The sequence below is a fragment of the Dromiciops gliroides genome, chromosome 4 (genome assembly GCF_019393635.1).
Source record: "Dromiciops gliroides isolate mDroGli1 chromosome 4, mDroGli1.pri, whole genome shotgun sequence".
Taxonomy (NCBI): Eukaryota; Metazoa; Chordata; class Mammalia; order Microbiotheria; family Microbiotheriidae; genus Dromiciops; species Dromiciops gliroides.
This window is the reverse complement of record NC_057864.1, coordinates 337,883,301-337,909,744: the sequence shown is the minus strand read 5'-3', so window position 1 is coordinate 337,909,744 and position 26,444 is coordinate 337,883,301. Positions and strand designations below refer to the sequence as shown.

The following is a 26,444-nucleotide window of genomic DNA, read 5'->3' as shown; positions in this document are numbered from 1 at the left end:
AAGCCACTGCCTATCCCAGACGTCCATACCATCCTCATTTTAAATTTCTTTTCCCATTGTCAGAAGTCTAACAACTGGTCCTTCAGATCACCAATATCTTTATGAGCTCAGTGTTGGCCCACACTGCTGCATGATTGGGACAAAGAGACGATGTAACAGTCTGGTTTCTATGGCAACAGAGGAGGGGTAGTTAAAACCGAAATGTTGGGAACACCCATTCTGATAATTGGGGCATAATTCTGGCTATTGCAACTACACAGACTCCCGAAGAAGCAAAAGTGGCTTTACCTTGCTGCTCTGGCTGCCAAAAAACCTGCCCTGCACGTTTTTCTTAGTTTAAGCTGTTAAGAGGAAGGAAACATCTCACACACAGGCCTCATTTTCTGCATGTAAAATGTGTGTGTTCTTTAAAAGCCAGTGGTTGGCTGGTTTTCCGGACATGATGTGGTTGAAGCTGTCATCGTAATGGAAATTCATTGCTGTAGCTATGGTAAATCGAGTTTTCTGCCTGTGCTGAATGCATTAGTCTAATGAGATGTTTGCAGCTGGAGAGCTGAGCTGCAGGAGACGTACAGTGTAGCCACTAAGAGACAGGGAGAAGATGGCTTGCGCGATAGTCCATGTGCGTGTCCTGAAAGTCCTCTGTCCTCTGGGTCAACAGTCTGGGTCCCGATAAAGAAACTGATCAGAGTTCTAAAATAAAGTAATAGGTAAGGGAAAGGCATGATTTTTTGGGAGGGTGGAGGGTAGGAGTGGGAATGCCTTGGGTGGCAGAACCTTTTTCTCTAACTGTCATAACTGTGAATGTTTGTATGTTAACTTCTTTAGTGGTTTCTGGGTTGCATGCCTCCGCCTGTGGATGTATGAACGCACTGCCCATGTGAACATGGTACCCAATTGAAAGTTTGGTCCCAGAGCTTCTAAATGCGATGTTCGATTTCCCAAGAAGAACTCTGGGAGGGAAACTTAGCATAGCTCTATGTTCTACAAGTTTGGGGAAAATGGGTGTGTATGGATGTATATATGTTTGTATTTGTGATCACCTCCCTTTCATTATGCATTGAATATGCATAAAGTCTTCATTCTTTTTCAAATAGAAATCTAAATTTGAGTGGCAAGTTGTCTTTCTCTACCTGGTGTTAAAAAAAAAAAATCTCCTCTTTTGCAGCACATCCTGACACAAAAGGATTTTACAGCAACCTGATTTTTAAAACTGATAATGCAAGTGTTCTAACTCCTTTGTTGATGGTTGTTTTGTTTTGCTTTGTTTTGAAGTTGAATTTGGTCATCAAGATTTTTGGATTGGAAATGCCAGTTGGCTTTCTCTAACTTACAAGATGTAGACAAAGACACTTAAATTGTTTCCAGTTGCTGCTTTTACTGCATTTTTAGGGAAAATCCCCCAACAGGTTGATTATTGATGTATCATCCATTTCCTGAGCAAAAATGCAGATATGCTTTCTTAAGGGCTCATAAGCACAAACCTACTAAGCAAAATGTATGTATATATATATGCGTGTATGCGTGTGTGCATGTGTGTACGTGTGGGTATGTGTTTAAGATGGGGCTGCCTGGATATATTTTTTCTCAACTTCACAAGGCATACATCTTCCTTCTCCATTCTGCAGGAAGAGACAGAGAAAGAGAAACACACAGACAGGGAATGAGACAGAAAAACAGAGAGGCAGAGAAGGATTTGTTGAAAGAGGGTAAAGAAAATCTGCTTTGTAAGTGATTTAATGAACAGTTGACATGCTTACGTAGAAGTTATTTCATTTTCTTATTCCAGTAAAGGAGAGATTTTTGCCCTATTTATGTTGTGCTTTGGGTTTTGGAAACATGTTTGAAAAAGGTAGATAAAATTGACTTGTTTGTGAGAGGATGGTTGGTGTGTGTGTATGTATGTGTGAGTGTGTGTGTTTATACATATATCTGTGTCAATTGGGTACAACCCATACTGAGCTTCAAAGAAAAATTTTAGCAACCATGATAAAGTCTGAGTAATGTAGGAACTTTGAGATAGATAGCTATGTAGGTAGGTAGATGGTATGCTTTTCTCGACACACCAGAGATTTATTTAGTAGCCATTTTCATTTAGTTAGGGGTATAGTTTTAAAAATGTTTCATGGAATAATTGAAGTGAGAGAATAAAAAAAATAGTTCAAAATAAATTAATGATACATCCAATGATGACCCAATATTTTGTGGGTATTCTGTTGTATGGCTTAGCCAAAGAAATATGGGTATATTCCACAACATGGGAAATGAGGCGACTTAGGAACATAATGCTGATAAGCTCCAAATCACAGAAAACATTTATTAGAAATAGTTTGTTTTAAGGACCACTGGGCAATTTCCAATTGATTGCTTTTGAGGTCCTCTTGTGACAGATATTTTTAAGAATAAAAATGTGGATTAACTTCTCCCTCTTCTCCCCCCCTCCTAAAAATATTGACATTAAGGAATGCCAAAGAGTATTGAAAAGTGAGAAGCCTTCCTAGGATCATATGTCAGTTTCATTCTGAGCTGGTCTGATTGGCTTAGAAAGTTCTCTCTCTCTCTCTCTCTCTCTCTCTCTCTCTCTCTCTCTCTCTCTCTCTCTCTTTCAGAATAACTTTAAGAAAAGCTTGGATAACTGAAAGGTTCCTCTCCACTCCATCCATAAGCCCCTATGCCATTAAGATACATACCAGGAAATTCCATTTTGGTAGGTCCCACTAATTTTGGGGGCCAAAACAATAGAACTTCTTCCAAGAGAGTCAGCCAGCCACTGAGAGACATTTCTGAGAAGGAGGCTACAGCCAAGTACTTTTTTCTCCACTCCCTGGGACTTTGATACCTCCTCCTTTACTTCCTAGGGCCATGCTGTGTTTATCATATTAACTCACACACACACACACACACACACAAGTGTCTATGGGCACTAGTTCCATTTCACACAGTGGCTTTAGATTTGTAGAAGGTTAATGAATGGCCTCTAGTTTAGCTCTGGGTCATATTTCTTTTTCATTGGTTTTTGGATTTGGGGGTATCAGTGTATGTGGGTTGGGGGACATTTTAACTTGATTAACTATGAACCATCATTAGGTTGAGGCTTTCTGGAATGAAATGTATGAAAGTGGCATAAAAGTTGTGTTCAGAGTGCAGAATATTTCTGTTGGTGGCAAGTGTCAAATGCAGAAGTGGGATCACTGTTTCATACTTCTCCATAGAATCTTGATTAAATGCCTGTGGACTCATTCAGGGATAGCTTGAGGTATAAATATTTTTATTGTCTTCAGTGGAAAAAAGTGAGGAGAGAACGGACAGAGAAATAAAAACTGCTCCCAATGCTAGGTGGTACAGACAATACATCTTGCTGGTACATGGAACCTGATATAGAAGTCACCAGTGTGCTCAGAAAATTACTCTAAATTTTAATTAATGAGTCACAGAAGCCAAACTGCATGCTTAAAAAATTACCCCTGTATCAATGAGGTGATAATTAACTCTCTCCAGAATCAGCACTCCTCCCGGACTCAAAGCAGTCTTCAGTGATGCTAAGTTTGCTGGCATGTGTCCAGTGCTGAATAATTGATTCTTTCGCAGTCATGTCTCGGATTTTCATTTAAATACTTGTGACATTTTCTAATTGGGCCAAAAGGTCAACAAGATCACCAGAGATCACTGACAATCCTGATGTGGGGGATAAACTAATATTTGGGAAAGGTATTTGGCCCTCCCCTTGCTTTTGCAACATCATTTTTTCTCTCTCAAATCTAGAGAGAGACAGAGACAGAGAGACACAGAGAGACAGAGAAACAGAGAAACACAGAGACAGAGACACAGAGAGACAGAGACAAACAGAGACAGAGACAGAGAGACAGAGAAACAAACACACAGAAAGAGACAGAGACAGAGAAAGTCCATTTCTCCCTTCACAATGCCACAGATAACATTTGTGTTTTTAAAATATATTTTTGTTGAATATTTCCCAACTACATGAACAATTTTTAAAAAAAATTCATTGTTAAAAATGATGAGTTCCAAATTCTCTTCCTACCTACCATCCCCCACCCCTAGAGAAGGCCACTTAGAGCATTTAGTATAAATCTCAGTTGCCACCTTTATTGGAAACCTCGCATGTGCTGGGACTGCACATGTAGTAAGTTTGAACAGTCTGCCCAGGGGCCAGTCAGCTTTGAAGTGCTTTTCATCCATCTCTGTTTCAACTCCAACCAGGTCCTGTTTATATTTCTGCAAACATGAGCAGGCATTTGTCAGCCACTGAGATTTAGGGGGAACCTTAAGGAGCAGAAGAGGGAAGCAGGAGAGATCTTTTGGGGTCCTGATGCTTTCAGATCTTTTTGAACAGGTGCCTTTCAGAGTAGGCTGCTTTGTGAATGCCATCTTGCCCAACCAAAGGGATAAAGACAGACTCATTAGTTACTGTCCTGCTCATGTCTGTGGATGCTTATTCCACGATTGGACTTTGGATCCTCCTCACTAAGGGTAGCTAGGATTTGGCTGGCATGGACAATAGACAATTCAAAACCTCTTTCATCTACAGATCAGACTCCCCAAGCCTGAAATGTTTGGGCTCTTGTTTCTCAGCAAGCAGACATAAATAAATAAATAAATAAATAAATAAACAAACAAACAAACAAACAAACAAACAAATAAATAAATAAATAAATAAATAAATAAATCTGGCATAGACCAGATTTAGGATTAGTCTTGGGACAAGATTTCCTGAGGATCTTACTAGGAGGTGCCGTCATGGGGAATAACATCGCCACTTTTAGGGGAGGAAAGAAGGACAGCAGTAAGTGGGATCTGTAGACATCCCCTAATAAATTGGGGTCTGACAGTTGGGGAAAATGCTTTAGGGCCAGGGAAGAGATGAGATAAAAATTCACTTTCAACTTGATGATGAGTTTTAGGGATACTCTTTTAGGACAAACAATATATTATCCAGGGATAGGAATCACTGGATATAAAGCCTGAAATCCATTTCCCTGAAACTATTGGACATTCTTACCTGGGCTGATGACTTTTGACCTATTATTTTATTTTAAAAATAGTTACATTTTGCAAGGGGCCTGCCAGTACAAACAAGGGAGTGGTGGTATCTATCTACTTAGTTGCTGCCCAGAGAGATAACTTTCTCCTTCTTTTTTTCTTCTTCCCTCCTTCCAGTCTTCTTTGGGACTTGGGAGTGCAGGAGGAGAAAATCTAGATCTTTGGGGCCAAATAGTTCAGCAATATTACTTTTTGAATTTACGAGACTTGGAGGAAAGGTCTTCTTGGATAACGGGAAATAACACGGTCCTTTATGTTTGTTCATTCTCAGAAATGACCATGAGTGTGAGTGTGCAGATTCTGCTTTGTCCTTGTGGAGTAGGAGTATAGGATCATATTTAGATCTGGAATTGACTTTCGAGGTCCAGACCCACCATTTTATCTGAGGGATTGCCCAGGTCGCACAGGTAGTAAGTGGAAGAGCTGGGTTTTGAACTCAGCTTCTCTGATTACAAATCCTATTTTCACTGTACTCCTGATCTCTGTAAGTACTTGTGGGAGAGTGACTTTGGGGGGTGTTTTATACCAATTGTCCTTAGAGTTGTTAAATCGTTTCAGTCACCTTCAATTCTTTGTGACCCCATTTGGGGTTTTCTTGGCAAAAATACCAGAATAGTTTGCCATGTGCTTCTCCAGCTCATTTTACAGATGAGGAAACTGAGACCAACAGGGTTAAGTGACTTGTTCAGGGTCACACAGCTAGTAAGTATCTGAATCCAGATTTGAAGTCAGGAAGATGAGTTTTCCTGACTCTAGGCCAGGCATTCTCTCCACTGTGCCACTTAGCTGCCTGTTGTTTTTAGAGTACCACTTGAATGAATATCCTTTTCTAAAAGTTATTTAATACTACTACCTACTTGGTTGGGCCTTGGACTGATGATATTAATTACCCCCAATCCCTCGGGGTTGCCCCTAGAAATTTGAAGGGAAGATGTAGCTGAGCTCTGAGGATTCAACTTGTCATTGGGAATGGAAGTGGGAGTTGGGATAAGGATCCTCAGAACTTAGATGGGACACCTCTGCTTTCTCCAGGCAGCATATGGGCACAAAAGAAGGATGGCATCTCAGCACAGTTAACTGCTATAAGAAAAATAATACATTTGGGACAAAAATGTAAATTTCATGCTTTTAAAGATGGTGATTTACTTTGTGAGTTTGGGAGCTGTAGCTCAACTTTTTGAATGATTTGTAATAGAGTTTTATTCTAGGTCTCCCCTCTGTGTAGATCACTCTGTTGGGAAAATTTCTAAGTTAGATGAAGAAAACACCAAAGTCTCCAAGCCAAAGAAAATAGGTTTATTGAGAAAGGGATCCTGTCTCACAATAAAGCTGGTCTCAGGTCTAAGACCCAAAGACCCAGAGCCTCAGGATCTGGGGCTATTTATATACGATAAACTCCTCCCACAAGTTTAATACCCAAGTGGTACATGTACAATGAGTATGAAATAGAGAGAAAGAAACCATCAATCTTTCATCATCCAATTGGCTAGGCTGTTGGATTTCGTTTTGTCACCATAAACGATGACAATCTGATGGCATTCCACTTAGTTGATTGCCAATGTCTGTCTATCTGGCTGTCCACCGTACTACTGTTCCAACTTTTGTTTAACTCTGGTCTCTTTCAGTTCAGAAGTTACTGTTTTTGGTATTTGACCTTTAAACTGATTGGTAGACACCTAACCACAATTGGCATTGAGTCGATGGATATCAGTTATGTGGTTTCCAGGCCACTTTACAATATAGCATTTGTATTAACTCTACCAATATCTATCTTACTTACTCCATTACTATTTGCTCAAGCTACTAAAGAACACCTAAATATGCTAAGTCAGTTTGTAGTCTATAAACTGATTATTAACACAGTTTAATCACTTGTATCTAAGCAGTGGGGAAAATCTCACTCACAACTCAGACTGAAAGTTCAAATTCTCTAGAATCAGAATGACTTTCACTTTGAGAATGATTTTTAAAAAGAAATGAGGGGGCAGCTAGATGGCGCAGTGGTTAAGCACCGGCCCTGGATTCAGGAGGACCTGAGTTCAAATCCGGCCTCAGACACTTGACACTTACTAGCTGTGTGACCGTGGGCAAGTCACTTTACCTCCGTTGCCTGCAAAAAAAAAAAAATTATAAAAAAAAAAAAGAAATGAATAAAAACTGAAAAAAAAAACCCCACATAGTAGGCACTTTGAAAAGTTTAACGGTCACTTCAGGAACAAATGTAGAGTTGGGTGGAGAAAAGGAATGTTAAAATAGGCTCCAAGTTCAGTGAATGGGAAATTACACAGAGCAAATTGCATAGTACTGAGATAAGATCCAGATCTGGTAATGGGGTCCATAGACTAATGAGGTCGAACAAGGAGAATATTCACCAATCTTCTCCAAGATGAGGATTTCGCCTTTGCTCTTGAAAATCCTCATTGTCTACTCCCTCCTCATCTCCTCCTTGGAAAACCTTTGTGCATGGCCAAAAGAATCCAGTAACTAATATGGAGATTTGCCTCTCCACGTTTTCCTTGTTGGCTCTTTTCTTTTGGGTCAAAGAAAAGGGTTTTTTTTTGTTTTTTGTTTCCCCTCCCCTTCCCTCCTTCCAATTTGTCTGCAATTCATCATGGTACAGCTCATCAATCTGACGAGAAAATCAGGGCAGAATACTAAGGAGGTCATTGTTTGGATCAGTCCTTTTCTCTCTCCTGGACACTCAATCCTATCCTTTACTGCCCTATGAACCTTTTTTGGAACCAGGGGGTGTCTTCCCTTCTGCCCTGCCCCATCTAACCCCAGGAAAGTAGTCTAGATCATGTCTGTGGGCTGCTCTGCAGATGATATTAAGTTAAATGCTGGATGGATGATACATTAATATTGCATCTGAAGGGCTGGCTTTAAGGCTATATTAGATCCTTGCCAAATCCTGGATTTTAATTATGTTTTATTAGGCAACCAGGACCACAGATAAGTAAGTAAGTAAGGAGAGATATAAAGAAGGGTATTAGGCAGAGGTTAGGAGGCATAAACAGATTTGATTCAATTCAACAAATATTTTTAAACTGTTTTCTATGTATCCATACAATTTGTCATCACTTTTGAGACAGGGTGGGGAAGTCATATTAATTTTGGAAGAAAAGTACCTTGAGAGCAAAGACGTTTTCATTTTTTTTGTCTTTGTATTCCGGATATCTAGCACAGTAACTAGAACACAGTTACAGGTTTAAATAAATGTTTGTCGAATTTAAGTCACTTCAATTTTCTTGACCTAGTAGCAGCCTCTTCAATTTATCCTCTAGGTAGCTGCCAGAGTGATAGTTCTAAAGCACTGTGTAACCAAGTCACTCCCATGCTCAAAAATATCTGGTGGCTCCCTATTGTCTAGAATAAAATACAAACACTTTTTTTTTGGAGGCAATTGGGGTTAAGTGACTTGCCCAGGGTCACACAGCTAGTAAGTGTCAAGGGTCTGAGGCCAGATTTGAACTCAGGTCCTCCTGACTCCAGGGCTGGTGCACTATCCACTGCACCATCTAGCTGTTCCCAAACACTTCTATTGGATATTTAAAGCTCTTCACAATCTGGCTTTGCCAAGACTCATTACAATTTACGCTTATTATAATTTATACAATATATACTCTTGAGTTGTGCCAAACTGGCCTTTTTGCTGTTCCTCAAGAACAACATTCAATCTCCCACCTCTGTGCCTTTGTATGTGTTAATCTGGATGTGAGAATATACTTCTCTCTTACCTTCAACATTTAGCATCCTTAGCTTCCTGCAAAGATCATTGTAAGTGGTATCTCCTACAGGAAGCCTTTCTTGAACCTTCGAATTGCTCGTGTGTGTTTGCCCCCCCCCCCAAATTAGTTTACATCTGTCTGTGTGTGTGAATTTAGATTTACACACGCACATATTATATAAACATACATACTATTTATATAAACATATGTATGTATGTATGTATGTACTTATTTCTATTTATTTCCATCAATAGAACTTACATATCCTTCAGGGCAGGGACTGGGGTGTGTATGTGTGTGTGTGTGTGTGTGTGTGTGTGTTCATATCCCTTACATCTAGCACAATAATAGCACACAGTCAGGCCTTTGGCTGATCCAGCTGAGAAGGAGAATAGCATAGTGGGAAGAGCACTGGACTTGTCATCAGATCACTTGGATTTGGGTTCTGGCTCTGATACTTATAGCCTGGAGAACCATGTACAGATCACTTCTTCTCTGTATCTCAGTTTCTCCATCTATGAAATGGAGAGGTTGTCAGAGATCAAAGACAGTGAGAAAGAATACATATGTATAAAAAATATTTGTAGTGGCACTTTTTATTGGAGCAAAGACCTGAAATCAAAAGAAGTGCTGGTGAATTGGGAGATAATTAAATAGATTATGGTAGATGAACGAGAAGGAATATTATTGTGCCATGAGAACTGACAAATATAACTGAATCAGAGAAACTTGTGAAGACTTATATGGACTGATGCATGGTGAACTGAGAACTAGGAAAACAATTTACACCACATCTTAAATAATGTAAAGACAAACAACTATGAAAGACTTTGGAAGTCTGATCAAGGCAGTGACCAATTATGACTTCAGAAGACTGTCACTTCCTAACTCTTGGCAAAGAGGTGATGAATTAGAGGTGCAGAATGAGACTGACATTTTCAGACATAGATAATGTATTGATTTGTTTTGCTTGATTATTGTCACATGGGAGATGTCTATTGCGGATAGCAATAATGATAAAGAAAAATGAATGAAAGGAACATCAATGAAATATTTTAAAATGCACAGAAAAGGGGCAGCTGGCTGGCGAAGTGGATAGAGTGCCGGCCCTGGAGTCAGGAGGGCCCGAGTTCAAATCCGGCCTCAGACACTTGACACTGGCTGTGTGACCCTGAGCAAGTCACTTAACCCCAATTGCCTCACAAAAAAAAAATAATAATAATGCACAGAAAAGAATAGAAAGAAGTCCAGAAGAGATTACAGACAAGCAGGACATTTTTATTACTATTGTGTTTAATATGCACTAAAAAAGCCCTTTGCCTAACAAATTCACAGTTCCACATATAATTCTCTTCTCTGTTCTTTGTATATTGAAATGTTCAAGTTTGTTAAATTCATAATAAAAAGAAAACTAATATTAAAAGCTTTAAAAATGGGGAAGAGTATTTAGAACTAGATGAAGTATAAAGTTGTTTCTAGCTCTAAGTGAACCACCCCCAGACTGACAGGAATTATTTCTGCTTTTAGTGACATCCTAAGAGAAATATTTCATAGAATCTCTCTGTAATCCAGAAGGGGCAGCTAGGGGGCACAGTGGATAGAGCACTGGCCTTGAAGTCAGGATCACCTGTGTTCAAATCTCACCTCAGACACTTAGTAGCTATGTGACCCTAGGCAAGTTGCTTAACCCTAATTACTTTAAATATCTGGGGTCATCTCCAGTCATCCTACAGCAAATAGTATTCCATTACATTCATATACCACAATTTATTTAGCCTTTCCCCAATTGATGGGCATTTCCTTGATTTCCAATTCTTTGTACCACAAAGAGAAGTGCTATAAATATTGTTGTACATGGGGGTCCTTTACCCTCTTCTATGATCTCTTTGGGATACAGACATAGTAGTGGTATTATTGGGTCAAAGGGTATGTACAGTCCCATAGCCCTTTGGCCATAGTTCCAAATTGCACCCCAAAATGGTTGGATTAGTTCACTGCTCCACCAACAATGCATTAGTGCCCCAATTTTCCCACAGCTTCTCCAACATTTATTATTTTCCTTTTTTGGTCATATTATCCAATCTGATAGGTCTGAGGTGGTATCTCAGAGTTGTTTTAATTTTCATTTTTCTAATCAGTAGTGATTTAGAGCATTTTTTCATATGGCAATAGATAGCTTTGATTTCTTCATCTGAAAACTGCCTGTTTATATCCTTTGCCAGTTGTCCTGATATATATCTTGACACTGGACTCAGATGGCTCTGGAGGAGATAGTGAGGTTGGTGACCTTGCAATGACCTCCCTCACTTAAATACAATTCAGTACAAGTCATGACATCACCCCAATGTCACGGTCCTCTTCAAGAATGAAGGAAAAAGGGGCATCTAGGTGGCATCAGCCTTGGATTCAGGAGGACCCGAGTTCAGATCCGGCCTCAGACACTTGACACATTTACTAACTGTGCGAACCTGGGCAAGTCACTTAACCTTCATTGCCCTGCAAAACCCCCCCCCCCAAAAACCAAAACAAGAATGAAGGACAAAAAAAAAAAAAAAGGAATGAAGCACAACACCAAATGTAATCCAGAGATTGCAGTAAATAGAGAACTGAGTGCTTAGCTGATAGTCAAGAAGACTGAGGTTCTAATAAATACTTGCTTGTGTAACCAAAGCCCCAGCTAAAATTCTGTCTTCTATAAGAAGTCTTTCCTGATCCCTCTTAACGCCATTGTCTTCCTCATACTGATTATTTCCAATTTAGTCTGTATATAACTTGTTTCTACCTACTTGTTTTCATGTTGTCCTAAATTAGACTGGGAGCTTCTTGAGAGCAGAGACTGTCTTTTTCTTTTTGTTTGTATCCTTAGCTTAGCATAGTGCCTGGCACATAGTAGGAGCTTTTGTTGTTGGTCAGTCACACCTGACTCTGTGACCCCATTTTTGGTTTTCTTGGCAAAGATACTGGGGTATTTTGCCATTCCCTTCTCCAGCTCATTTTACAGATGAGGAAACTGAGGCAAACAGGGTTAAGTGACTTGTGTGGGGTCACACAACTTGTAAGTGCCTGAGGCCAGATTTGAACTAAGGTCCTCCTTATTCCAGGCCCAGCACTCTATCCATTGTGCTACCTGATTGCCCTACAGGTCTGTACCAAAACCCAAAAATATTGGCAGCAGGTGTTTGGATTGTGGTTAGCTAAGAATTTCACAGAGGGAATGGATTTCTGTTTTTCTTTTTTAATCTGGGGAATTCTGGAGAATTCTGGAGAACCAAATAAGAATGAATTCATTCTACAAGGGTCATTCTTTTCCATTCCCCCTCTACTTCAGATCTTTATGGAGTTAGCATTGGGAGTATGATGAGTGGTCCAATAGACCAAAGTTTCTTAAACTGGGGGTCATGACCCCATGTCACATAACTGAATCTGGGGGTCACAAAAATTTTGGCAACAGTAAAAGGTTGTATATACCTATTTTATATACCTAATTTTTGGGGCAAAAAGGGGTCACAAGTGGAAAAAAGTTTAAGAAGCCTTGCAACAGACCTTTGAATGCCTTTGTATGTTGGGATATTTTAACCCTTTTAGGTTATAAGGATACAGTGGGTGAACCTGTTGTGTCGACTCTTAGAACCTTATCAGAGCATGAGCATTAGGAAGAGTAATACATATCACATTATACTTTTGCTCACTAATTATAAGCGTAGCCTCAGAAAGAGAGAAAATAAGAAGAAAAGGAATAAGCATTTACTTAGTGCCTGCTATGTGTCAGGCCCTGTGCTAAGCACTTTACAAATATTATCTCATTTTATCCTCACAACAACTCTGTGAGGTGGGTACTCTTCTTATCCTCATTTACAGTTAAGGAAACTGAGGCAGACAGAGGTTAAATGACTTACCCTAGGTCACACAATTAGCAAGTGGTTCAGAAGGGGATATAGACAAGGTAGTTTTGTAACTACAATGTTGTTTAATATACAATTTAAAAAATGTATGGAGCAAAACTGCAAAATGTTAGAGCCGAAAGAGACCTTCTTCAAGGTCATCTAGTCCCAATATCTCTTTTAGTAGGTGGGGAAACTGAGGCCAAGAGAGAGAAAGTTATCTGTCATACACATTTCTCTTCCCTCCACAATCTTTCTACCTCCTCAAGGGGGAAAATATCACAATTTACCTTGGTGAAGTATACAGTTTATCTCTTGGCTTGGTGTGTATTGCATGCATCTCATTGTGTGATAAATTAACCATGTCTTTGCCAGTAGATGTGGTTAATTTATCACACAGTGCGATGCAACATGACTGTGTACTGCCTTAATGAGATGTCGTAAGTATATGCTATCTGTAGGAAAAATGAAAGCCAGCCAAACTATGGGGAGGTTAAGGTGGGGAAGGGAAGAAGCTGGAGTCTTCTTCTGCCTTGGGCCCTTTCTTTAATGGCCAGTAATCAGAATGTGGATGCTTATAACATAAGCATAGAATAATTTTTTTTCCCCTTCTACTAGTCTTCTTTTAGTCCAGATAATGAATGCAGTTCTTGGTTCTTGAAATCGTTACCTGTAAAGACTGCTCGCTTAGCCATTTTAAGCTAATGCTGGGAAAGCTTGGCCCAGTTGGGGGGCTGTATATACAGAATTTTGACAGAGTCAAATGTGGGGCTGGAAAAAGTTAGCTTTTTGGTGCTTTGCTTAACACACACTTTTCCAAAAGCAACCCCAAATCCCTAACAGCTGAACTCTGTACCAACTACCCAAACAGGTTACTGAGAAATAGAGTTCCCACTAATTAGCTTCAGGCCAAGGGAGCATGAAATAAACTTGACATGTAATCCCCATGTCTTCAGCATAGGTCTGGGCCCAGATTTAATCACTGTGCTCATAACAATTACTGAAGTTATTACGCTCTTTAAAAAATTACCTTTGGGTAAATGAGGGAACTAGGGCTTAATAGCAATATCGGATTCTATGTCAGAGGATGACCTGGGTTCAAATTCTAATTTGCTTCTTTGCTGCCTGTGTGATCTTTGACAATTGTTTGACCTCTCTGGGCCTTGGTGTATTCATCTGAAAAATAAGATTAGATGATTTCTCCAGGTAAAAATAGATTAGATTATCTTTACAATCCCTCCTATCTCTGAGTCATATGAAGGGCCTGGAAATTACTTGTAGATTCATAGTCATGGAAAGTTTGATGTTACCCAATGTGATGGGACTAATATTTATCCGGTTTTCTCTGGTAACTTCTTTGCTTCCACTCACAATATGGGTAGGCCCAGGCCTCTCTTTTTTCCTTTGTCCTTAGGGATTAATTTTATAAAGTTGTCCCTGGCACCTGATTGGTCTTGGTTTCCCTGAGATTGCTTCCTGGTCATTTAGAGGTGTTATGGGGAAAATAGGGAGGGGTTTGGGATAGGGATTCTTAGGAATCCCTCTTTAAAGAATTACACCCTCTTGCCCACAAGTCCAATTAGAATAAAATAATTGTTTATTTAGATGCTAGGAAAAGGAAACCAAGAGAGAAATCCTTGGCCTTCTCATGGAGAGAAGGCATGGCAAAGAGGCACGCAGGCAGGAGACGGGCAGATACTTTTATAGGGGACTGATGATGGGGTGATCATTTGACTGTGGAAAGTTCCCTTATGGGGGAGGACCATCCCCTACTGGTGGTGGCTGGGGGAAGTTGGGTGAGGGGCGGCTCCAGATCTCTCAAGCCATTTCTCTCCTCCTCATGCCACAAAGGCAGCAGCCACACCTAATCTTATATCCCCAAGGGGTGGGGGAGACTAGAATGAAGGGTGGTGGTCCTGGAGCAAACTCAGTCGCTATCCAGTGCCACTTATCTCTTTAGGTGTGTCTGTCCTTTGGTTAATTTCTCAAGGAGAAGGTTCTTTGATTTACCCCAGAAAACTTCTGAGGTACCCAGGGGCCATAACATTGGCATCAAGAAGTCCCAGGCATGGACAATTAGGCCCTTCAGACTTGGTGGATTTCTGAATACCACCATGTCTTTCATCATACCCTGCCCTTATGACGTTTCCATTCTAAATGTTCATATGGACTATTTGTGCCTGACCTGTGGTAGAGCCTTCCAAACTCCAGTTGGTCTGATCAGCCACAATTGGACACACTTATCTTGACCCCAATGTCGTGACGTCACTCTGGACCTCTTCAAAAATGAAGGACACCAACCAACCCACTCACCCTGCCCTGATGACCAGATATTTCCATACAGAGATGAGGGGGAAACTAAGTGTCACTCTACCCTTGCTGTGTTAGGGCAAAGTAAGCCTCTTCAATGAGTTGTGAGTACAGTTATTTCATACTAACATTGAACCTGAATTAAGAGAACTCTAGTGCTAAAGCCACATCTCTGATATCCAGCAACTTGGGCAAATTAAAGTCCAAGACATTTAAAACTTTGGGGAAAAACTTAAGAAAAACAAACTAACAGATCTGTCATCTTATAGGTCCAGGGAATTTTCTCTGCCAGTATAGTTTGGCACTTTCTCTGTAGCTCATAGACTTGGTGAGGGCACTGCCTAGCTTTGCTCAGTCACTATGTATCAGAGTTGGAACTTGAACCCAGTTACTCCTGGCTCTGAAGCTAGCTCTGCCTCATATTCCATGCCTCCTCTCCTGGGAATGCTGTGTGTGACCTCCTCCTCTGCCTCCCTGTGTACACTTTGGATGACCCACTGGCTCATGGTATACTCCTATGGTCTATTCCTCTTCCTGTCCCTGTGGTTGCTGATTTGAAACCAGATGGAGAGAATTAAGGAGCATCAGGCCACTTAACAGAACAATAGCTGGCATTTGATGAAAAGGTTTAAAAGACAAAAACCCAGTCCACAGGGGATTGTTGGCTTCTCTGTTTGGGTTTTGAAATGTTGCTTGAGCAGGCCAAGCAGTTTCACCTGTAGGGGCTAGAAAGAAAAAAAAAACATGCTATAGGCTATGCTATCCTTTCTTGGATTGGGCTGGAATCTATCCCACTTTCACCAAGTTCTAGAAGGGAAATGCTTCCCTGCTCCATCCACCTAAAGATACATGTTTATTTAGTTCCAGAGCCCACTCCTGGAGAGATGTGACTTTCTATTTTGATGTTTTACCATTATTGTTTGATTTCTCTCCAAGCTCCAGCTGACTGGTGTTTGGGAAGAAGATGCTTACTGCTTTTCTGCATTTTCCTCACCCTGTTGCCCTCCCAGGGCAGCTTCATCAATAATGGTTTAGATTCCTAGTGACACTAGGTGTCCTAGAAGATGAAATGACTAAAACCTGGAGTTTCCAGATGAATCAGAAGACTGTGGTCTCCTTTTTAAAAATTTATTTAGAATTTAATTCCCCCCCAATTACATGTAAAAACAATTTTTAACATCCATTAAAAAACTTTCTATTACAATTTCTCTTCCTTCCCCCTTCCCTCTTAAGAAGTCATGCAAAACATTTCCACATTAGTTAGGTTATGAAAGAAAGTACACCAAAAAAACTCAAGAAAAAGAAACAAAAAATTATGCTTCAGTTTGTATACAGACACCATCAGTTCTTTCTTTGGAGAGGGATTGCATTTTTCATCTTAAGTCCTTCAGAGTTTTCTTGGATTATTGTATTGCTGAGAATATTAAAATCATTCACAGCTGACCATTTTACAATAATGATATTACTTTGTATACAGTACATTTCACTTTGCATCAGCTCATGTAAATCTTTCCAGGTTTTTCTGAGAGCATCCTGCTCATCATTTCTTAGAGCACAATAGTGTTCCATCAAGATCACATCCCACAATTCATTCAGTCATTCCCCAATTGATAGGCATCCCCTCAATTTTGAATTCTTTGCACCAGAAAAGAGCTGCTTGGCTTCCTTTTGACTCTTTCTCCTCCACACTGTGTAAGGGTTTACTGTAAATGCAATAGTGCCTCACTATTATATGGATTCATTTATCCTTAGTCTCCAAGCAAGTGCTCCAGTTGTTGAGTCATTTCAGTCATACCCAACTCTTTGTGACCCCATTTGGGAGTTTTCTTGGCAAAGAAACTGGAGTTATTTCCTTCTCTAGATCATTTTACAGATGAAGAAACTGAGGCAAACAGGGTTAAGTGATTTGCCCAGGGTCACACAGCTAGTAAGGGTCTGAGGACAGATTTGAAGTCAGGAAGATGAGTCTTCCTTATTGCAGGAAGGGCACATTATCCACTGCATCACCTAGCTGCCAAAGTGCTCCAGGAATTTCATTCATTCATTCATTTGTTCATTCATTCATTCATTCATTCAATAAGCTTTTATTAGGTGCTTATTATGTGCCAGACACTGTGCTTGATGGTGTGGGTGACAGAGACAAAAATAAATGCAGTCTTTGCCCTCAAGGAGTTGACAGTCTGCTAGGGGAAATCACACATATGCAGATTAGTAATTCCAAAAGAAGTACAAAGATCATATGACTTCCCTACTCAATAGACTCCAATGGCTCCCTGTTAATTATAGGATAAAATATGAACTGCCCTGTTTGACTTATAGAGTCTTTCACAAAATGGAACAAATCAGTTTTTTCAAGACCTATTAGATAGTACTCCCCTTTTTGCTCTCTGTGATCCAGCTACACTCACTTTCTCTCTGTTGCTCACACATAGTACTCCATCTTCTGTCTTTACAGCTTTGCACTGGTTGCTTCCCCTGTCTCTCTGTTTCTTCTCTCTGTCTCTGTCTCTCTCTGTCTCTGTTTCTCTGTCTCTTTCTCCGTGTCTCTGTCTCTGTCTCCTGAGGTCTTAAAGATGCTGCTGTTACTGATATGACAATCACATTCATGTATATGGCTGATGAGTCGAGGACCCCAAGTCCTTCCAGTACCCCTCCATAGGAAGCTTGTCCTTTGCTGGTGGCTGCAGGGTAAAGCCCTGACCCAGGGGTTTTTTGCCTTTGGGGGTCTTTGGTGTCGCCCCATTTGGAGAGTTGCTGACTTCTCTGTCCAGAGTAGAGTGGAGTACTTATTTCCCACCATGCTCCAACTTTGCTGCACTCTTTGATTGCTGTGCCCTCGTGGTGTTGCTGCAGCTGTTGGGGCATCCTGCCTTATTCACTTCTCTGTGTGGTGTCTGCCCAGAATATCTTTGCTTCAGTGAGCATCACTTCCCTATTGAAAATCTAGTTGGAGTAGGGGAGGGGATGGAGGGTATACTAGATTATCAACTCCAAGAGACCCAGGATTTGTTTATTTATCTCTCTCCCCCAGTGTTTGGTACCATAATCCACTTAACCAATGCTTCTTTATTCCCAAGTGTGGTGTAATGAAAAATTCTGGTTCTGGATTCATAGTGCTTGCATTTAATTCTTGGTCTGCCTCTTACTACCTGTGAGACCTTGAGTGAGCAACATCTATAGGACTCAGTTTTCCTCCTCTACAAGATGAGGGGGTTGAACTAGGTACCCTTCAAGGTCCATACCAGCTCTATAAATATGATCTTGTTGAACCAAATTGAACTGATTTCAATACATTGAATAGCTGTGTGGTTGTGTACAAGTGTATTTGGCCACTAATTAGTCCATCTAGGTCTTGGGTGCCTCTGACATGGGTTGTTCAAGAAACCCAGATGTATGATAAGAGATAGGATAGTTACAAATATCAAAGTTGTAAGGGGGAGTTTAGCATTTTTTGTGTTTCTATCTGGCCTAAGGTGGTTTTATTTTGTTCTGTAGCCCCTTGACAAGGCAGTGAAGGAGAAAATGGGAGGAACTAGATTAGTATCCTGGCTTTGCTTTTGTTTTCCTGTAATAATTTGCTCCATGTCCCCTTCTGCTTTTTTCCAATCTGTTTATTTACAAAGTGTTGCTACCAATTTTTCACCTGTATAGTCATAGTCAGTATGTCCACTGTATGAATTCTGGTCTTCTTGAGCATCACTTTCTCTCTCTTTATCTCTTTGTATTCTTCACATTAGTCATCTTAACGGCACAAAAATATTCTATTACATGGACAAACCACAATCTATTTGATCATCCCTCAGCTGTTAGGCATGAAGGTTGTTTATGGTTTTTTACTATTGCACATAAAACTGTTATGAATATTTTTATACAAATAGGTCATTGCCCCCACTTTTAATATAGTACTCAGTTACAGGACCACTGGGTCAAAGGTTGAGACCAATTTAGTGAGTAGAAGGTAACATTCTAAAGTTGCTTTAGTTTGCATCTATCTCATTATTACATAAATTGAACAACTTTGAAAGTTGTTATTAACAGTTTGCATTTTCCCCATTGAAAATAGTTCACAGGGCAGCTAGGTGGTGCAGTGGATAAAGCACCAGCCCTGGATTCAGGAGGACCTGAGTTCAAATCTGGCCTCAGACACTCAATACTTACTAGTTGTATGACCCTGGGCAAGTCACTTAACCCTCATTGCCCTGCAAAAAAAAAAAAGAAAGAAAGAAAATAGTTCACATATTGTACCCTAACCATTTTAAGGATGGCCCTTCTCTTTGTTGTTGTTTTGCCAATTCGTCAGATTAGTCATGTTCAACTCTGTGACTCTATTTGGGATTTTCTTGGCAAGGATACCGTAGTGATTTGCCATTTCCTTCTCCAGATTTTTTTTGTTTGTTTTTTTGGCAGGGCAATGAGGGTTAAATGACTTGTCCAGGGTCACACAGCTAGTAAGTGTCAAGTGTCTGAGGCCAAATTTGAACTCAGGTCCTCCCGAATCCAGGGCCAGTGCTTTCCAGATTATTTTACAGAAGAGGAAACTGAGGCAACAGGGTTAAGGGACTTACTTGGGTTTACACAGCTAGTAAGTGTCAGATCTGAACTCAGGTCTTTCTAAGTTCAGGCCTGGTACTCTATCCTCTGTACCACCTAGCTGCCCATTCTCTAAGCAGATACTTTTTTATGGGGCAATGCTGAGTAACAATCAGAACTGAAGGTTAGTGTAATCCTTTATTATCATTCCAACATGAGGGTTTTAGTATATGCAGAAGAGAACTAGCCTTTGATTCTTAAAACCTGGGGTTGACATCTACTTAAGATAGGATATTGAGTAAATCACTTACATTCTTTGACTTCTAATCCTTTGTTTATCAAATGTGGGAGGCAGGCTGAAACAGGGGATCTCACTGGTCCACTCCAGCTCCTTCACCCTACCTATCATCTTATGATTCACATCATCAGACTGCCAAAGAAGACAGTCAATGTAAAGACCATATGATGCTGGTTCATATAAAGGGGAGGGCATTGCCTCAGACATGATGGTAGAAACACAAAGAAACATAAAATGCAATAAAGCTAACAAGGGTTTTCACAAAACAATTTATATTTATTATTATTATTATTTATTTATACACAGAAAGCCATGGTAAGCTTTTTTTTTTCCTTCCCCTAGGGTAAAGGAAGAAAATGTATTCATGGTGCTTATCTCTTGATTTCATCTGACAGTTTTCATCTATTTTCCTATAAACTATGAATGAGAGATGTGTCTCATAACAATCTCTTATGGCTCAGTAAATACTTGAATTTATATGCATATTAAGTCAGCTACTTTCTTCCTGTCCTCACTTCAGGCTAGTAGGCAGCTATTTCTTCGTGGGACACAAAGAGATCCAGGCTTCTACCAGGGCAAAGGAAGGCGTCCGGTGCCTCCAGCTTCCTTTTGAGTGGCCACATGGGTCTCATGCGGAGAGAATGCCATGAAAATTCATTATTATTTAATATAAGCAATTAAACCAAAGAGAGCAGTAGCCTACTATGGTTAAGTGGCCCAATCTGTCTGGCTGACAAAGGACAGAAGTCTGGGCTTCCTTCAGATATTGTGAGGGAACCATCATCTCCAGGTGGCACTGCTCCATTGTGCAGTATCAGCTTTCAAGATGAGTGGCCCCAAAAGGTCATCCCAAATCCCATAGCACTTCACACTTAGGTGTTCCTAAGTTCCTATTGCCTGTCATTTGTTTAACTATGGATTGGAATTTGGATCTTTCTTTCCCTTCCTGCTACTTACTATCCTAAAAGTCTGAAAATTAATAATAGCAATACCTTGAGATCAGAAATACAGAAGAATGCCAAGAAATAGGTATTCTCAACATCATTGTGTTAAGAAAACTTAGGCTCAAATAAGTTAAATGTCTCCTCTGCTTAGTAGCACAACCAGAGCTAAAGCTTGGAAATGTTGAACCCTTGGTTAGAACCCAATTCAATATCTTAAAATCTTTGATCTGCTTGTGGGGCTGTGGTTAATAAGAATGAGGAGACTTGAAAATACAACTTCTCTAATGGGTTAAGATAATGGATTTAAGGGGCAGCTAGATGGTGCAGTGGATAGAGCACTGGCCTTGGAGTCAGGAGTACCTGAGTTCAAATCCAGCCTCAGACACTTAACACTTACTAGCTGTGTGACCCTGGGCAAGTCACTTAACCCCAATTGCCTCACAAAAAAAAAAAGATAATGGATTTAGCAGATACTCAGGGACCCACCTGGAGATTTAAACTGATTGAATTGGATAAGGCAGCTGACTGGATTATTGACACCTAGTTAACTAGATTGTAAAGCACGTGTGGCAGTTATTTAGGAGTATTTAAGAAAGCATGGTTCTCAGAATCTGACGGCTTTGAACTTTGACCACCTTCCAACCCAGTCAACCAATCGGCTTGAGAAGCCTCCCATTTCTAGGAGGAGACAGGAAGGAGGAAGCAGGGAGTTCTGTCTCTTTTGGTTCCTGACATCGTGGTGGCGGTGGCAGAGGACTTCACAGAGGAGTTGAGGAAAGATAGGATTGCCAGGTTGTAGGAATTCTGTTCTCAATCTTTCTCTTTCTTTTACTATCTTTCAGTAAACCCTTAAAAACCTAAACCCATTTATTAGTGATTTTAGTCAGTTTCCCCCAAAACTGGGGGGATGGATTAGAATCGACATTTAGAAATTTAAATTACACACTAATTAATAGGTAATGACATTAGAAATGTTTAGTTTCTAACCAGGCCTATCTGCAATTTTGGGTAATGTTTCAGACTTTGAAGATCAATCAATCAATCAGCAAACATTAAGAGCCTACTATGTGTCAGGTACTGTGCTAAATGCTGGTGACAACAAGAGGCAAAAGATGGTCCTTAAGCAAGTTGCCTAACCTTTGTCTGCCTCAGTTTTCTCAACTGTAAAGTGGGGATGATAATAAGAGCATCTCCCTCAAGGGTTGTTGTGAGGATCAAATGAGATAATATTTGTAAAGCACTCAGCACGTGCCCAGCATGTAGTAGGTGTTTGATAAATGCTTCTTCCCTTCTTCATAGAATGTTAAATCTGAAAGGGACCTTAGAGGTTCAATCTCTAAACTTTATAGATAAAGAAAATGGAGCTCAGTAAATGAGTGAGTGTTGCCCTGACTCGGGTAAGCCTAGCTTAGCTAGGGTCTTGTTTGTCAGCTGATTCTTTTCTTACCCGTGTCTTAACGATGGCACACTTGGAATGAGTTCATGGCCAACATTACATTACAAAAATCGAGCAGTCTAATGTAAGGACTGAAATGCCCCTCTTCCCTATATTTCCACAGAATGTTAGAGTTGAAAAGGACCCATCACCTAGGCAAGGAGTTCACCAAACTTTTTTCAGGCTCCATATCACTTGGCTTTCAATAAATCTTCCTATACCTTCTATTTATTTTGAAAGAAAATGAATCTGAGTTTACTTTACATGTATGCACAATAAATTAAACAGTGATTGCTTAATTTTTACTAAAGAGAATTTATTTGCTACATAAAAGTTTTTAGCATCATAAAATTTCTAATTATTAGTATATAGTCAAATAAATTAGTTGAGACTCTTGATTTTATTTCTTGTTAACCAACAGTTTTATTTTTGACATAGTTTGGGGAGTTTGGCAGCTGGGTGGCACAGTAAATAGAGTGCAGGGCCTGGAGTCAGAAAGACTCATCTTTCTGAGTTCAAATCTAGCCTCAGACATTTATCAACTGTGTGACCCTGGGAAAGTCACTTAACTCTGTTTGCCTCAATTTCCTCATCTGTAAAATGAACTGGAGAAGAAAATGGCAAACCACTCCAGTATCTTTGCTAAGAAAATCCCAAATGGGGTCACAAAGAGTGGGATTCGACTGAAATGACTGAACAATAAAAATAGTTTGGGAAATTTCCACATATCATACTCAGCCTCCAGTTTGTTTCTTGCTTTGGATCTGATTGAGAATAAGACTGAAAATTCTGATTCACAGAAATACGCTTTTACAAATGAAAACAAAGCCTTGTGATCATGTTTAGAAAAAAATGGCATGTGTTTCTCCAGGAGTACACCAAAAACTTTGGAATTTCATTGATTAGAAATCAATTCAAAATTTCTAGTTACTGGGGAGATCATTTAGCTCATGCTATACCAAATCATTGCTACCTATTTTTTTTTCTACCTCACTATGAAAAGGATCTCATATCTAAATATCATTCATTTGCCTTTTTTTTTTTTTTTTTAGTGAGGCAATTGGGGTTAAGTGACTTGCCCAGGGTCACAAAGCTAATAAGTATCAAGTGTCTGAGGCCGGATTTGAACTCGGGTACTCCTGACTCCAGGGCCGGTGCTCTATCCACTGCGCCACCTAGCTGCCCCATTTGCTTTTGATTAGTAGGAATTATTTCTTTAGCTGGCTCTTTCAAATTTTTCAATGCACCATAATGTTCCCACCCCACCCTCTACTCATTGCTCTCTCTTCAATCTACATACAACAGGATAACATAGTTATTTACCAAACATTCTCTCATATTCACTGATGAATTTTTTGAACCTTCTAAGGGTTTATGTCCTCAAAATTGGGAATACCTAATTTAGTCTAATCTGTAGTTGAACAGAAATCCTTTCAATAATATCCTGACAAACAGTCCTCCAGCCTCTATTTTAGGACCTCCCCTGAGGAACTGCACTGGAGGAATCCAATCCACTTTGGGGGTAGTTCTAATTGTTTTCCTTGCATCAAGCCTAAATCTATTGATCTGAGGCTTCAACCTATCCTTCTGCTCTTCTAGGGACAAGGTCTAAACCCTCTTCCCCAAGATAGTGCTTCAAATATTGGAAGACAACATGAAAGAAAAATTCATTATATTGTGTTTTAGGAACGAATTTTCCAGACTCAAATTTATGAATGAATTTTTTTCTAAGTTTCTCTAGAGCTGACAGTGAAAATCTAAAGGGAAAATCTCTTTGCCAAAGCTATTTTTTTTTTCAGTGAGGCAATTGGGGTTAAGTGACTTGCCCAGGGTCACACAGCTGGTAAGTGTTAAGTGTCTGAGGCCGGATTTGAACCCAGGTCCTCCCGACTCCAGGGCCGGTGCTCTATCCACTGTGCCACCTAGCTGCCCCAGCCAAAGCTATTTTTGAGTTACAATTTATAGGGTTCAGGACAAACAACAAATGACCAAAAAATTCTCCAATGAAAGATCACCTACTGTACCCTGGACCATCATCAGTTGTCTTGATTTTTGTCCTGTCGATGACTCTGGAGGAGAGAGTAAGGCTGACAACTTTGTGCAACTGCCTCACTTCAGTTCAATTCATGGGCAAGTAAAGACATTATCTTTGTGATGACTTTGGTCCTCTTTGACAATGGAGGAGGAACAACAACAGTGAGAGAAAACATAGTCACAAAGTTCAGATACAATTTTGATTCATTAAGTGGACAATTTGCATTTAACTTTTGGCTCACCCTGGAGAATTATCATTATTATTTTAAAAAACTATTCAGTCCTTCTTTAACTAGTAGGTCTAAGGATTTTTCTTTGAGCCTAGTCAAAGGTGAGCTCAAGAGATACATCTATTAATTGAATTAGTCAAAGATTTCTCTTGTTCTAATCAATTTTAAGGAGGAAGTACTTTCTGGGCTGATCAAACCTCTCCTTTGAAACCAGTTAGGCATTCAATAAGGATGATATTAAGGGGACTTCAGACCAGTACACTATCTTGACATTTTTTTTTCTATTCAAAGGAAAACCAATTAGATCTCTCACCTAAAGAAGACTAAGGATTTTAGACTAAGACATTGAATAAATATTTTTCAAACACTTCCAAAAGAGGAAATGGGCCTTGGTGTCTTTTCACATCAGCTGGGATGTTTCCAGAGATAAAGAAAGATTTTTGCATCCTTTAACTGATGGCTTTATAGTTTAATTCCCAGTCTCTTCACTTTCCTGGCCAATCTCCTCTTGATATACTATAGTTTAATGTTCTTCCTAAAATGTGGTGCCTAGAACTCAACACAATATGCCATAATTCTTATGTTCCAGAGTAGAACATACCTCCGTCATTATGGACCCTATGAAATTATCACAATACTGTGTCAGTTTCAAGATAAGGTGGTGGGATAGTCCAGTGGTAGGACTGATCTTTTTTCTATGAATATACTTATTTCCCCTCTGTCTTTTCCTTGCTACCCTTTCCTCCCTTCAAGAATTACTCCACTCCCTTTCCCATCAAAGGCCTTGAGATGTCTACAACTTACTTAAGAACTCTATACCACAACTACTCTCAGGGAAAAATCTCTAGTCCACATATAGACTATGAGTTCCAGTAGGGTTTGACCTTCAACAAGTCACATGCCCTCTCTGTCAAGAAAATGAAGGGGTCAGATTAGATGGTTTCCAAAATCCCTTCTGATCTTAAATTTCTGTAGTTCTATTTGTTTTTCCCTTAAGAAAGACTCCAAAGAGGATCCTACTCTTCTTCCCCTTTTGGATCCTCCTCTTTGAATCTGCTGCTCTGCCTAGTTTCCCCTCCCAGGATAAGTTTACTACTTCTAAACTTACCACCATGCTGCTAACTCAAGTTTTGATTGGCACCACTTACCTCAGCTTCCTCTACCCTCTGATTTGGGGAGCAGGAGGGATGGGTACCAAACTCCTCCCATTGTCTTTTTTCATAGAGGGCAGAAACTGTACTCTCAACTCCCCGCACTTTGCATCTGCTGCTCTGCTTGGTTACAACTCTACAAGATGGTCCCAGCCCGACCTCCCACCACTGTGTCCTGTCCCTCCTCTAGATATGCTTTCTTGTCTTTTGTATGTTTTCTCCTTTCGCCCCCCCCCATTATATTAGAAGCTCTTTGAGGGCAGGGACAGTTTTTATTGTTTGGGGGGTTTTGTCCTTTTTATCCTCAGTGTCCAGGCCAGTACCTTGAACATAGTGGATGTTTCATAATGGTGTATGGAATTGAAAGGCAAGAAGGCATTTCCTATAGTCCTTGGCATGAGCTTCCATTCCCAGCCTTGCTTTTGAATCTTGAAGCTGCTTCATTGCCAGAAATCTTTGGCAGGTGCTGGAGGTCAGTATATACTGGAACCGCAGATATTTTGGAGCATATAGTAAAATTTTCCTTTGTGGTGTGTGCTTTTGTATGTTTTATAAGCAAGTCTGCGTCTTTACACATTTTTTCCCGTGCATATGAAACATGATGCTTAAAGAGTGAGCTAAGGTGACTAAAGAAATTTCAATCTCTTGCAGGGAAAAGTCACTATTTTTGTACTTGGAATTCACCTAAAGCAGGGGTTATTAATCCTTTTCTGAGTGGCATGATCCTCTGGCACTCTGGGGAAGCCTATAGAACTGATTTTTAAATACATAAAACAAAATTTGTTGTTGTTTAGTCATTTTCAGTAGTAATCGACTCTTCCTGACCCCTTTTGAGGTTTTCT

General features: G+C 40.0%; 1 protein-coding gene across 1 annotated transcript in view; it reads left to right on the top strand.

The window, feature by feature from the left end:
* Window positions 1–255: 255 nt before the first annotated feature.
* SCML4 (Scm polycomb group protein like 4) overlaps window positions 256–26,444 on the top strand; it is a 184,760-nt gene continuing 158,571 nt past the window's right edge. Inside the window, exon 1 of the mRNA XM_043963422.1 lies at window positions 256–710. The gene's annotated coding sequence lies outside the window, so the exon portion shown is untranslated. The remainder of the gene's footprint in view (window positions 711–26,444) is intronic.